We start from the raw sequence: 14998 nt of genomic DNA on the forward strand, positions 1-14998 counted from the left end.
ACTTCGTCTGGGAAGAGTACACACCTGTAAGCTTATTTCAAGAATGTTGCCCTAATCTATAAAAGGCAATCTCTCTCTTGTGATCAATAGGCCCCGTGCCTATCTGCTCTGGACCCTGATGCTTCTCCAGCTGATGAGTTTGCCTATCAGATTAAGACTTAGGTTTGCTTTGAATTCTCTTGGGGTTTATTCCTGAGTGTTTTTCCTTCTTGGTTTAGTACCCGCTCACAATGTTTTAATGCCAGCATGATATAAAACTTGGACCTTGGCTTTTGCCTTTTTCTTAAGACTTTGTAACAAGCCTCCTGCATGTGCTGGTGACAGCCTCTGCCTGCCAGGGTCTCCCAGATTTTCTCCCTGAGTCTCCAAGTCTCACTATCAGTACCTCTGAAATTAGTTTGATCATCTTGGGTCTGTTCAGAAAGGGTGGAGCCGAAGTTTTCTTCCTATTTGAAAATTCCAAGACTTAATACTTACCTGTCTATTCTAAATTCAGCCGCCACCACTCTCTGAATATTAAAACATCTCACTGGACCCTTTCAGTGTTACCACCACTGAGTTATCCATTGCACCCACTGTGGCTCCCTGCCCCCTTTCCTATATGTGTCTCTATTTAGATTAATGACTGGATGCCTCTAACCTCCATACCTGCCTGGAAATCCTTTCTACGGACAGAATTCCTCACCGAACAGGACGACATGAAGCTGTTTAGAATGTGTGGCTTGAGTAAACAGCTCTCCTTGTGAGTCTCTTCCTGATTTCTTAGGCTTTGCTGTATCTCCTGGATTCTACTTTTGGACCTGCCTAAGCAGCTGTGGCCCAGGGATGGTCTTTGGCTGACCCAGCAAAAGAGGGGGCTGCTGGGGTTCTGCTCCCAGGGGCTGGTTCAAAGCTGCAGCCTACAGTTCCCCTGTGTTTAGCTGGCCTCCACCCGGCTCTCTCCCAATCTATGAGCATTCTACCTGTCAATCAGATAAGACACCAATGGGGACAGCCTATAACTGGTCTTTCAATCCATAGCCAGAGGCCAGCTCTGAGGTCTCCCATGCTTTCCTGGCTCAAAAAAGCCCATGTCTGAGCAGCCTCAGACTTCTTTGAGTCTACCAGAGCCCCAAAGGCATAAAATGACTTTGCTTTTTTGGCAGGACATGAAATTTCCATGCCTACTAGTTCTTTCTTAAAGCTAACCTAAATTCCTCCTATGCACTTTAAACAAACTTCCTCTTGCTGTTTCGAACATGGAAATTGAGATCATCTCTAAGGGAACTCCCTCCCTCGTGTCTGCATACTCCGTAGGAGAAAACCTCTGTGAACTTCCTAACTGGGTTTTTTTTCTGTGAGCTGGTGATTTGAAGTGGCCTTAGCAACCTTTCCAGCCACACTTTGCCTCCAAAGCTGGAGTGGCCCGTGTCTTCCCTGTATACCAGCACCACAGTGTTGCAGGTAGGGGGTAAGTTTTCCATAAGTTCTATCTTCTTTCCAACCTGTAGGATCTGAGAAAGTGTAGGTGACAGTTCACAGCCAATGGAGGGTATAAAGGCATTGGGTACCCCATGACAATAAAGACCCTCTCAAGAGGAAAATGCTACAGGCTGGGGCAGAGTGTTGGCTCTCTTTCAGATAGCAATGATCATCAATAACAATTGTTAACATTTATTGTGCATTTACTGTATGCCTGACACTATCATTTATTCTTTGTAGCAACCTCAAAGGTAAATACTATTGTCATTCCCATTTTACAGATGAGTAAACAAAACATTCAGAGACCTATAAAATCATCCCAGATCTCATAGATAATAAGTGCTGGAGTAGGAACTGAACTCTCATCAATCTGGCCCCAAAGTCAGCCCTCTTCTTTATAAATCAAAAAGTCTGGGTGCAATCCCCATTGCACACTGAGTGTGAATATTCAGTGGCTGTTTAGTCACAGTGGTGACCTATGAAGACTGCTTCTGCCATCTTGGAAGAAGAGAAAGTTCTGCCCCAGCCTGTAGCATTTTCCTCTTGAGAGGGTCTTTATTGTCATGGGGTACCCAATGCCTTTATACCCTCCATTGGCTGTGAACTGTCACCTACACTTTCTACACTTTCTCACTGTGTGCCAGAACCCAAAAGGCACTGCACCACTGTGCCTGCAAGGGTCCCCATCTAAGATGCAGCATGAGTTTGGTATCATGAGACTCCAATGGCTCCAGTTTGGTAGAAACACATTCTGTGTTGAGGATAGATGGGCAAGTGGCAGCCACCAAGCCTTGGAAAAGGTCAGGGAGGGATCAGGGTGGCAGCATGTTCTTCCAGGGAGCTTGGTTCCTGAGCACACATGGTTCCCCTTACCCTGCCCCTCCATCTTGCTTGCTGACCAAGTGTCAAGAAAAACGGCTTGGTAAGATTTGTCACACTTCTAAGCTTACCCTGCCAGAAAACAGAAGAAAAAGCCTGTTATATAACCACAGAGAAACCACTTCACCTCTCAGGAAATTACCTTGAAAAAGGTGTTGTAATAACTGCCCTGTCTATATCTCAGTTTGTTGCAAACGATCAGGAGAGAAATGAAAGTACTTTAACATGTGTAAGATAACACATGAATTAAATACAATAGTTTTAGTGGTTATAAAGTGTCAATGTCTTATTTTGTCCTGACTTGATACCCGTTTTTTTTTACTTTGACCTGCTTAAAGACGGGGTGAATGTCCTATCAGAATGTTCGTTAGCACACTTTTTCTGTAAAGGGCCAACCAGTAGATATTTCCAGTTTTGTGAACTGCATGGCCTCTGTTCAAGTCTTTGGCTTTACCCTTGAAGAGGGAAAGCAGTCATAGACAAAATGTAAATGAATGAGCAAGGCTGCATTCCAATAAAACTTTATTTATAAAAACAAGTGTCTGGACAGATTCTCCTGCTGTTTTTTGACCTCTGTTTAGTAGTAGCCAACTAAAACCATTTGTGAATGATAACATCACTCCAATACCTGTCTCCTTGGCTAACACCTGCTATATAGGTTGGTTCATTGCTTCTCTCCAGATCTAGGTGGGTAAACTCTAGCTCCAACCCTAGATGTGAACAATTTCTCACATTTACCACACCCTGCTATTTAGACATCACATCACATTGAGGGACTTGGAGTGATGGTCTCCAAGAATAGCCAATATTGATTCTAACTTAATTGTAAAATCTAGTGGGGACAGGGATAATGTCCTCCTCTTTGGCTACTGGGTTATATCATGCTTTGCCATTTTATATTGATGGTTAACTTATACAGGTTGCCATATGTAGGGAGGCATGGTTTGAGTGCTTTGGATAACTGAATTTGTAGACTGCCCTTATCTTGTAAAATTTTTTATGCTTCCTAGAGTCAAGACAAAGGCTTGTAAGTCCAGATTCTTCAATTTCCTAGGTAAATGATACAGGAAGATTTCTTGATTTAACAACTCTAATTTCCAAGAACCCTTTAAAAAGCTTTCTTTATGATTGCAATAAAAGTTGCTTTATACCATGATGTCACCCATCTGTGCTTCTATATTGTAAAAGAATCTTAAAATTATTTAGGGCATGCTTCGCTATGTTATAAAATTGTCAGTGCCAAGAGGAGCTTCTTTGGTTTTTTTTTTTTAATTGCCAAACTCTCCCTTTACATAGAAGGCTGAACGACTTATCTGAACCAACGGTAGATTTAGAAGCAGTTTCAAAAGTTGTACAAAAATGTGTTAGACAGCCAGGTTGTGATGGAGGCTGGAATTTTGTAGTCACAGTTTTCCATGTGCCATTTTAAGAATTATCTTGGCTCTAAGTACAAGTTAAAATTTTATATTTGAGAGTAGACTCTTGAAGTAAAAATAAGCTATTTCTTATTAGGCTGGTCTCCAGTGGTATTATTGAAAGCGTAACTTAAAGCATAACAACCCCCAAACACTGGTTAACTTAAAAGTTATTCTTATTACTTATTAGTAATGATAGTATATTACTATTTATCCATGAGTTTTTATTTTTTATTATTTTTTTATCCATGAGTTTTTAAATACTATACTCTAATGGATGTGACTTTTTACTCACTTTAAAATGCAAATGAAAAAATGCTGAACAAACCCCCTCCTCCTTTTTTTTTTAAAGATTCCAAACTACATAGTTCCAAGGAGGAAAATAGACAAGTGATTATTAGGCAGTTGGATGAGCTTATTAATTCTTTTACCATTAGAAAAGCAATGGTGTTTCATTTATATAACGTCAAATTTTCTTGCTCAACTTCTTAGTTATTATAAAGCGCCCCAAATATATTGAATTTTCCAGGTTACTAAAAGCCAAATCTTAAAAAAGAAAAAAGTAGAGGTTATCTCATAAATTCCAGGCACTTGTGGAAATGTAGAATGACATTTAATTCAACATCCACCTGCTGGTTTTCTAGGAAACCTATTGAAATCTTTCTAATTTGCATAAATTTTAACATACTCTGTTTTAACGGCCATGGGGGTAGGGAGGGATGAGAAATCATGATATGAATGAGCAAAATTGAATAAACTAAGAATGTGCTGAGTTTCTGGGGGAAATTCTATATGTCTAATTAACTTCTGATGAAAGATGAGGAAGAAGAAAGAACATTCATTAAACATTCTGAAATCATGTGATCACCAACACAGTCAACACAAATGTTTTAAAATGTGTTTAAAGATTACATTTCTCTTTTCTCTTTATTCAAATCACATACATTTTAAACATAAGTGATAAAGCAATCAGATACAGTCAAGAGATGCTGAAATTAAGCAATGGCTCTTTTCCTTGAATATGAGATGGTACAACTTTAAAAATTACTCAAGGCCAATAAGCTCATGAAAAGATGCTCAACATCCCTAATGGTTTGGGAAACATAATTCAAAACTATAATGAGCTGCCACTTCACACTCATTTGGATGGATATTATTTTCAAAAAGGCAAAAATAATAGAAAATAAGAAGTGTTCATGAAGATGTGGAAAAATCAGAACTCTGTGCACTGTTGGTGGAAATGTAAGATGGTAAAGTTGCTATGGAAAATAGAATGGTGGCTCCTCAGAGAATTAAACTTAGAATTGCCATAAAATCCAGCAATTCTGTTTCTCAGTATATATGCAAAAGAAATAAAAGCAGGGATTCTAAAAGATATTTGGACACCCGTGTTCACAGTAGTATTATTAACAATATCCAAAAAGTGAAGACAAGTGCCCATGGACACATCAACGTATAAACAACGTCCTTGTGATACAATGATTTTTTTCTTCTGGGTATAGATACCTAGTAATGAGATTGTGGGATCAAAGGGACATTTTATCACAAGGAAATGTGCATTTCAATGGTTATTGCAGCTCCATTCACAATTGCCAAGACAGGGAAGCAACCCAAGTGCCCATCAACCCATGAATGGATTAATAAACTGTGGTATATGTATACCATGGAATACAATTCAGCCCTAAAAAGATGGAGACTTTACATCTTTTGTATTTGCCCAGATAGAGTTGAAGAACATTCTACTTAGCAAAGTATCACAAGAATGGAAAAGCAAGTATATAATGTACTCGATACTAACGTGAAACCAACAGATAAACAACTATACACCACGCAAGAGAAAAACACAAGCATATTCAAATGAGGGGAGGGGAGGAAGAAAGAGGGAAGGGGCAGGAAGCAGGGGATTGGTGAAAACTCACCTAAGGTGCACAGTGTAAAGGTATATGCAACATGCTTGGATGAGGGGTTCAACTACAACTTGAACTTTACCTTAGATACTCAAACAATGTAATCCAATCATTTGTAACCTCATATTAATATAAAATAAAAAAAGAATGTCCTGTTAGATTTCTTTACTCTCAAATACTTACCTAAGTAGAATTGTGAAAGAATAAATCACTATTGTCGTAAGCCCCCCCCAAAATGTATAAGCAAAATGTGGTATATGCATACAATGGATTATTCTTTAGCCTTAAAAATGATTCTGACATGTGCTACAATATAGATGAACATTATGCTAAGTGAAATAAGCCAGTCACCAAAGGACAAATATTGCATGATTCCATGTAAGTGAAGTCCCTAGAGTCACCAGATTCATAGAGATAGAAAGCAGGATGGTGGTTGCTAGAGGCTGGAGGAGGGGAATGGGGAGTTAGTGTTTAAAGGGCACTAGTTTCAGAGGCAGAAGAAAAAGTCCTGCAGATACATGGTGGTGATGGCCACACAATAATGTGAATGTACCTAATGCCAGAGAACTGTGCATTTAAAAATGGCTAAAATGGTGCATTTTATAGCAATAAAAATTATTTAAGTTCATATTTTTAAGTTGTTGGTGCTCAAACTTCTCCTTGTGAAACTAGCTAGGGAGTGGTCCACCTTCCCTCTCTCCAACTTTCTGCAGCCTGGGCAATGCTGAGATGCTAGCTCTGTTTTCACAAGGGTATAATTAAGAAGATGGTCAGGGGTGGTGACTGTGGCTCAGTGGGTGGGGCGCCAGCCCCCTATACTGAGGGTGGTGGGTTCGAATCCAGCCCTGGCCAAACTGCAACAACAATAAAAAATAGCTGGGTGTTCTGGCAGGCGCCTGTAGTCCCAGCTACTTGGGAGGCTGAGGCAAGAGAAACGCTTAAGCCCAGGAGTTGGAGGTTGCTGTGAGCTGTGACACCACAGCTATTGAGGGCAACAAAGTGAGACTCTGCCTTTAAAAAAAAAAAGAAAAGAAAAGAAAAGGAAAGAAAAGAAAAGCTTGAGCCCAAGGTTTGGAGGTTGCTGTGAACTATGATGATGATACCACGGCGCTCTACCCAAGGTGACAGCTTGAGACTGTCTAAAGAAGATGGTCAGAGTTAACTCTGCTACTGGCGGGGGTGCGGGGTGGGGAGGGCATGGTTTTCCCTCTGAGTCTAACCACAGCAGCCTAGAAACACAATACGTTCCCTTGTGTTGTCACACAGCCACACAAAGATGATACCGAGCTTGTGTGAGGGATCTTAATTTCTCTCTTTCTGTCTCTGTCTCTCCCCCATTTTAACAAACACAACTGCAAACTACCACTCTACCACTTGTGGTTACCAGCAAGGACAGTGATCAAACAGATCTCTGAAAAAGACTCTGCAAAATACCTTCTCAGAACTCATCTCCTGGCTCCTAATTCCTCTGGCCCTGGCCCGGCATTTTTCTAGGAGAGCCCTTTTTTGGGGGAAGGTGTAATAAATCCTCCTTCTCAGAATGAGGGAAAGATTTCCATCCATTGCTTCAAAATCCTCACTAGCAAATTCTTTGGCCTTTCTAAAATTTGCCCAGAATTATATTCTAGAATCTCCTGAATGAGTGTTCCATATTATCTAAATGAGTAAATAAAGATCCAGTGAGCACCCTGCACTTGTTTTTATGAGAGAGAAGAAGCTCACACCAGTCCCAGAATACTCTTCAGAGCAGATGAAAGGAGGAATTTATGGCATGGTGCGTGAGAATAGTCTGTAACTCTCATATCTCTGTAGCTTATGTCCCCAAACAAGGCAATGTAGATATTTATGTAAAGAGACAGAGCAGCCTCTATTTTAAAGAGAGGTTTGGTGTCCCCTTCCCCCTTTTTAGACATTTCTAATCTACAAAAATAGATGAGGCCCTCGAGTTTCTTTTTTTTTTTTTTTTTTTGAGATATCTTACATCTCCAATTTAAGGTAGGATTATTTAGATGACTACATTCTTTTCCTTCCTTAAAGAAAACCATGAAAAAAATTTATCCACTTATGGCCAGTTAGGAAAACAGAGACATTTAAATTTATTTTTCATTATATTTTCATGTTGTTTCAAAGCCTCCAGCTCCTTTTGCTTCTTTCTGCTTCCTGGACATCCCTTTTATGACCTCAGGAGACCCCTCACTCTAAAGGAAAACCTGCTTTCTGGAAAGGAACATCAGGAAATATTTATAACTTACAGTATTTTCCTAGGTTAAAGCAAGAAGTTTTTTTTACTCTGAAACATTTCTGAAAGCAGAAACCATACCACAAATAATAATCATTTAGACTTCGGGGGTACTCCTCCGATGATTTTTAAAAATTATGAAACATAACAAACATAAAAAGGATATATGCCAAAATGTAAAGGCAAAAAAACAATAGAAAAGACACACATGTACCCACTGCCAAGCTCTAGAAATAATGTACTACCTTCTGAAACCTTTGAAATCCTCTAAATGCTGCCAATTGGTCACATGCTCCTTGGACTGTGTGGTGACAACTTCCCTGGATGTAGTCTTAAATAAGTCTCTATTTTTCTTCATAATTTTGCTAATGTGTATATATCTCTAAACTATATATTGCTTGGCTTAGATTTTTGAAAAAATGTTTGATATCAATGTCAGAAAATGATAAGTTTATTTCTCTGCGACTTGCTTCTAGGCTCAGCGTTAAGTTTACTGAGATGCATCTGTGTATGTATCTGACATCCTGCAGTTCATTCATTTTTTATGTATGTGTATGTATCTGACATCCTGCAGTTCATTCATTTTTACTTGGTATGGTAGTCCATGGTGTGACTACACTGTAATGAATGGACACATTGCCTTCTAGGGCTGATGAACAGTTGGTTTGTTTGCCGTGGGAGGAAAGGATCCGTCTTCATTTTTTCCCCACATGGATAATCAACTGATCAGTCATCCCACCCCATTATCCTCCCTTTCCCACAGATCTGAAATGCCAGCTCTGTCATTTACTAGTTTCCATTTTTGTGTGAGTCTTTTCTGGGTCTCCTAATGAGATTTGTTTTTCAGTTTGCCTATTCCTTAATGCTTTGCTGTCTTAATGACTGAGCTAAATAATAATAAAAATAGCTAATACAGGCTGACATTTATGTTATGCCAGCCACTGTTCCAAGCACATTTCACATGTTAACTCCTTTATTCCTCATCATTACCTTGGGTAGTGGGCATTGTTATTTTATAGATGGAAAGTGAACTCAGGAATGGATTGTAGGTGCCTCGGCAAGGTAAGAAACACAGACATTCTATACACAAAGAGATCACGCTGTTATAACTCTTATCATAAGTCATGATTTTTGGCTGGACAAAGGGTCTTATTTAGGAATACCTTGAATATTTTTAGCCCTTATCTCTTACATACAAATTTTATAAATATCTTATAAAGTGCCACGCAAGACAAAACCTATTAAAATTTTCAATGATGTTTCATTACATCTGCAAATAAATTCATGCTATTGAGTTTTCTGGTCCATTAACATGGTATTAAATAATGTGTTTTATTGTATTTTATAATACGCTACAAAATGCACATCTTTTGTTCAATATATTCCCAGTTATATTGTTTCTGCTACTTAAAAGGCGTTCCTTGAAAGTTGCTTTTTCTGTTTGTTGGTATACGAAGAAATGTAATAGGACTTTAAACCGTTCTTGACTTGTTTCTGGCAAAGGGACCAGATTTACTCTTCCCCTTTAAACATACAGGAAACCAGAAAAAAACATATCTGAAAACAGTGGTTTTCAGATATTGTATAACACACAAAATAGGAGAGTGATTGATGAAAAAATAAAAGCAAATGTGGTGAGCACAGTGACTGTCTCACGTTACTGCCTGGAAGAGTTTCTATGAACTCAGCAGTTTTTTTGAATTGAGGAGAAAGAATTCCCACTTCAGGAAGGCAAAGGTATAATTTTCAGGGCAAAATATTATAGGAGGTGCTCTACAGAGATAGGAAGATACATGGAGGATTCTCTTGGATAACAGAATTAAATAAGAAATCAATAAAAGAAACATATTTGAAACATACCTAAATATTGGAAGTTAAACAATAGTAGATGCAGGGTGTCAGCTACATACACATACATAAAAAATGAATGAACTGCAGGATGTCAGATACATACACATCTAAATAAGCATCTAAATGACCCATATAAAATACTTTGAACTGAAAGAAAATGGCATATAAAAATGTACTAGCAAAGAAAAAAGCACTGTATGATGTTACATAGGGTCATATCACATGCTTATACCAGAAAATAAGAAAGATCTCACATCAATGATCCAAGCATCCACCCTGAAAAAACTAAATCTAAAATAAGCATAAGGAGAAAAGTAAATAAGAGCAAAAATCAATGAGATAGATGACAGAAAGCAATGGAGGAAAATCCATACAACCAAAAGCTAGTTCTATAAAAGGATCAATAAAATGTATAAGATTCCAACCAGCTTAATTGAGAAGAAGAATTAGACAGATTACCAATATCAGGAATGAAAGAGAGGACATTCCCACAGAAAGAAACCATTATGTATAGCTTTATATTAATAAATGCAGCAATAATGATGGAATCTACAAATCGTTTTCAAGTTATAAACTAGCAGAGCTCACTGAAGAAGATAAAGGTAATATTCTTACTTGTTTGTATCTATAAAAGAAATTGAACTGGTCACTAAAAACCTTGCCAAGATGAAAACTCCAGGCTGAGATAGCTCCTTTGGTGAATTTTACTGAACATTTAAGAAAAATATAACCCAAATTCTACCGTCACTCTCCCAGAAAATAGAATCACAGGAAACAATTCCTAACTCATTCTATGAGGCCAGAATTATCATGATACCAAAGCAATGATGTTTTAAAAAATGAAACTACATATTAAAATTTATCATGAATATATATGTAAAAGTCTCTGAGAAAATTTTAGTAACTTGAAACTAGCATCTATAAAAAGGATAATATATTATGGACCATGTAGAATATATCCTCAAAATGTAAAATTGTTTTAACATTTGATAATCAACCAAAGTAATTCATTGTTTTAACAAAAAAGAAAAAAAAAGAAAGAAAAAGAAAAAAGCCAGATGATTTGTCTCAGTAGAATTAATAAGAAAGTATTTGGCCAAATTAAATGCTCATTCATAATAAAACTCATTCATAATAAAATTCTCAGTTAACTCTCAGGAAGAGAGAATTTCTTCAATTTGATAAAAGCACTGATTAAAAAAAACCTTACAAAAAATAAAAAAAAAACCTTACGGCAAACAGCTTAATGGTAAAAGACTGGCTTCTTTCTCTCTAAGGTTGGGAAAAGACAAGGTATTTGCTCTTAGTATTTCTATTCAGCATTTTACTGATGGACCTACCTAGTACAATAATGTAAGAGAAAGAAGTAAAATGCATTCAGATTAGAAATAAAATGATAAAATTATCTTTCTTTATTCATAGATGACATGATTATTTGCGTAGAAAATACAAAAGAATCCTCAATGAAGCTACTAAGACTAGTAAGTTTAGTAAGGTCCCAGGAGAAGAGGTAAATATATAAAATTAATTGTATTTCTGTACTTTTGTGGAAGTCCGTAGTTTGCATGAGGCTTTATCCTTTATGTTGGGCAGTTCTATAAGTTCTGACAAGTGCTTATTGTTGTGTATTCATCTCTACAGTAACAGTTTCACTCTCCTAAAAATCCCGTGTTCCACCCAGTCCTTCTTATTCCCCTTACTCTCATTTCCTTCTTTTCCACCTGGCAACCACTGACCCTGTTAGTATCTCCCTAGTTTTGCCTTTTACAGAATGTCGTATACAGTAGAACCACTGTAAGTAGATCATCCCGGGGACTGTAACATACTGGTCAACATGATTGTGCCTAGGCAGTTAGACTTCACCTCTGACATCTGTACGACACACTGCAGGTAAGATCCTTGGTCTGGCATTTTTTGCATGGATTTGAGGGACCAGATACCCTGTAAAAGAATATCTGTCCCACACTTGATCAGTTACAGCAACAAACATTTTCTCAAATACACAAAAACCTCTGTAAGTTGACCAACCAAGAGACTGTAATAAACCAGTCAACATGTGGAGGTGGTCAACATCAGGAACTAGGCCTACCATACTGATATGTACATGTGGTGCATGTCTGGTCTATGAAAATTAGAGCAACATAGCAGGTGGTCGATGTAGGGAGGTGGTCAACTAGGGAGGTTCTACTGTAGCTGGAATCACATACAGCATTTTCAAACTGCCTTCTTTCATTTATCAATGTGCATTCAAATTTCCTCCATCTCTTTCCATGGCTTGATAGCTTGATTTTATCAGTGAATAATATTCTATATAATGGACATAATACAGCTTGTTTATTCATTCACCTATTGAAGGGCATCCTGATTCTTTCTAAAATTTGACAATTATATAAAAAAAACTGTTACAAACATTTATATGGCCTAGATTTTCAAGTAATTTAGGTAAACACCTAGGAGCTTGAGTGTGGTTTGTTTGGTAAGCCTATGTTTAACTCTCTAAGGAACTGCTGAAGGGGCTACACCATTTTGTGTTCTTTCTAGCAATGAATGAGAGTTCCCGGGGCTCCACGTCCTGGCCAGCATTTGTTTTTGTCCTTGTTTTGGATTTTAAGTAGTCTAATAAGTGTGTAATAACATTTGATTATTGCTGCTTTAATTTATAATTTCCTAATGGCATATGGTGTAAATCATTTCATATGCACATTTGCCATCGGTTCATCTTCTTTGGTGAGATGTTCATTCAGATATCTTGTTCATTTTTAAATTTATTTTAATTGTTGAGTTTATACTGTTGTTTTTTATATTTTTGATGCATATACCATATTAGATATGTGTTTTGTAAATATTTTCTTCCAATGTATGGCTTGTCTTTTCATTCTTTCGATAGTCTTTCCCAGAGCAGAATTTTTAAATTTCAATTAAGTCCAGTTTATTGGTTTTTTTCTTTTGTGAATCTTGCTTTCAGGGTTTGTTGTATCTTCAATGATTAGAAGATTTTCTGCTATATTATCTTCTAGAAGTTTATAGTTTGGGGGTTTTATATGTAGATGTATGATCTATTTGGAGTTAACTTTTGTGAAAGGTGTCAAGTCTGTGTCCAGATTCGTTTTTATGTGTGTGGATGTCCAGATTTTGAAAAGGCTATTTTTTTTCCCCTCCAATAAATTGTCTTTGTTCCTTTGTCAAAGCTCAGTTGACTATATTTGTACGGGGCTATTTCTGAGCTATCCATTCTGTTCTGTTGATCCATTTGTATATTCTTTTACCAGAACCACACTGTCTTGATTACTGTAGCTTTAGAATAAGTCTTGAAGTTGGTTAGTGTCAGTCCTCTGGCTCTGTTCTCCCATATTATGTTAGCTATTTGGGTCATTTGTCTTTCTATTTTTCTTTTTCTTTCATTTCTTTTCTTTCTTTCTTTTTTTTTTTTTAAGTGTAGAGAAAGGTTTAATGCACCCAACTCAGGCCCTTCAACGAGGAGACTTTTTCTTGCCTTTTTCTTCCTTCCTCACCTTGGGCTTCTTGACCTTGCCCGGGGTGCTTTCATGCGTCTTGGAGCCTACAGCATGGGGCTTGTCACCTCCTTTGGGCCACAGGACCTGGGAGGAAGGGAGCCCTTTACCTTTCCCTTGGAGTCTGCTGGAGTCTGAGGAGCTTCCACGGCCCACCTTTGGATTCTGAGCTGCCCCTGGGTAGCCCTGAACTTTGGGGGGACTGTGCTTGAGGTTTCCCACCTGGCCAGCCACACTAGGCTTCTTGGAAGTGGATTCCAGGGCTGCCGTCAGGTCAAACTCCAGGTTGTCTCTTGGTCTTTTGTCTTTCATATAAACTTTAGAGTCAGTTTGTCAGTATTCATGAAAGAATTCACTGATATTACATTGAATCTGTAGATCAGATTGGGAATAACTAATATCTGACAGTATTTGAGTTTTCCTATCCATGAATATGGTATCTCTATTCATGTAAATGTTTGACTTCTTTCATTAGTTTTCAATTTTTTCCTAATGTAAATTCTGTCTATTTTGTAAGAGTTCTCACTAAAGTATTAAGTTTTTCAGTGCTAATGCAAATGTTGTTGTGTTTCAAACAACAAGTTTCAATTCTTCATTCCTGGGTTATAGAAAAACAATGGGCTTTGGTATATTAACCTTATATCCTGCAACCTTGCTGTAATTGTTTCTAAGTTTCAATAATTTTTTTTATTGTTGCTTCTTTGGGATTTTCTACATAGAAAATTGATGTAAAAAGTAATTTCTATTTCTTTATTGAGATTTCTTATTTTTGTGCCATTACCAGTCATATGTTTAATTCTGTATACATTATTTCCTTAATATATAAATAGAAAACTTAATACAGCAACTATGCTTTTTGTTTTTTTTTTTCCAGAGAGTATTTTTTAAATAACCTTGCTAAGAATTAATCTATGGAATTTGTCTCCTCTGTTTTGGTATAGCTGCTGATATCTCTGCTCAGTTCTTGCATTCTTATTTTTATATTTTCAGCCTGGCTTCCTAGGGGGTGGCCCATATGTCCTCTTAGCTTAGTGGTCAACCAATTATTGGGCAAAGAGTATATTCAAACACTTCAAGTTATAGGGCTTCCACTTTCTCTCTGTGTGTATCATGGTGTATGTGTGTGATGGAGCATGTTCAAACTTTTAGCATTTTCAATGCTGCTTTGATTTTTACTTTCTATAGGTCTATCTCTGGTCTTCCCTGAGCATCCCTAATTTCCAACCAGCCATGCAAGTGTGGAGCTTACCTAGCCCTTAATCTCTCCATTAACTCTTCAAGAGATTTGCATTTGCTTCGGCACTAATCCCCTTTCTTGCTTTTTAATGTATGTCTCCAATGTGTCCTATCTTGCTCTGTCTCTGGGCTTTGTTTTTTTAATATCCTGATGGATCACTGGAACCCAGGCATGGGCTACAAAGAAAAGGTAAACTCCCCAGTGCTTCTGTGGAATAGTAATTTAATATAATTTCTGTCCTTTGCAGGAATTCCTCTACTTTCACAAAAATTCAGCTGTACATGTAACATTAGATTTCTTTTTATTTATCCAGCTATTTAGGTATTTTGTATTAGGAGGTGTTTTGCTTAAAGTTCAGGCATCATATTACTTAAACAGAAACAAATAGTGTGAATATAAGCAATATGTCATCTTTTCAGTTTTTTGCATTTTAACTTTAATTCATAATTATGAACAATTATATCTTAACTAATGTTGGCATCTGTGTGGAACTGAAG

This window comes from Nycticebus coucang, chromosome 20 (genome assembly GCF_027406575.1).
Source record: "Nycticebus coucang isolate mNycCou1 chromosome 20, mNycCou1.pri, whole genome shotgun sequence".
NCBI lineage: Eukaryota > Metazoa > Chordata > Mammalia > Primates > Lorisidae > Nycticebus > Nycticebus coucang.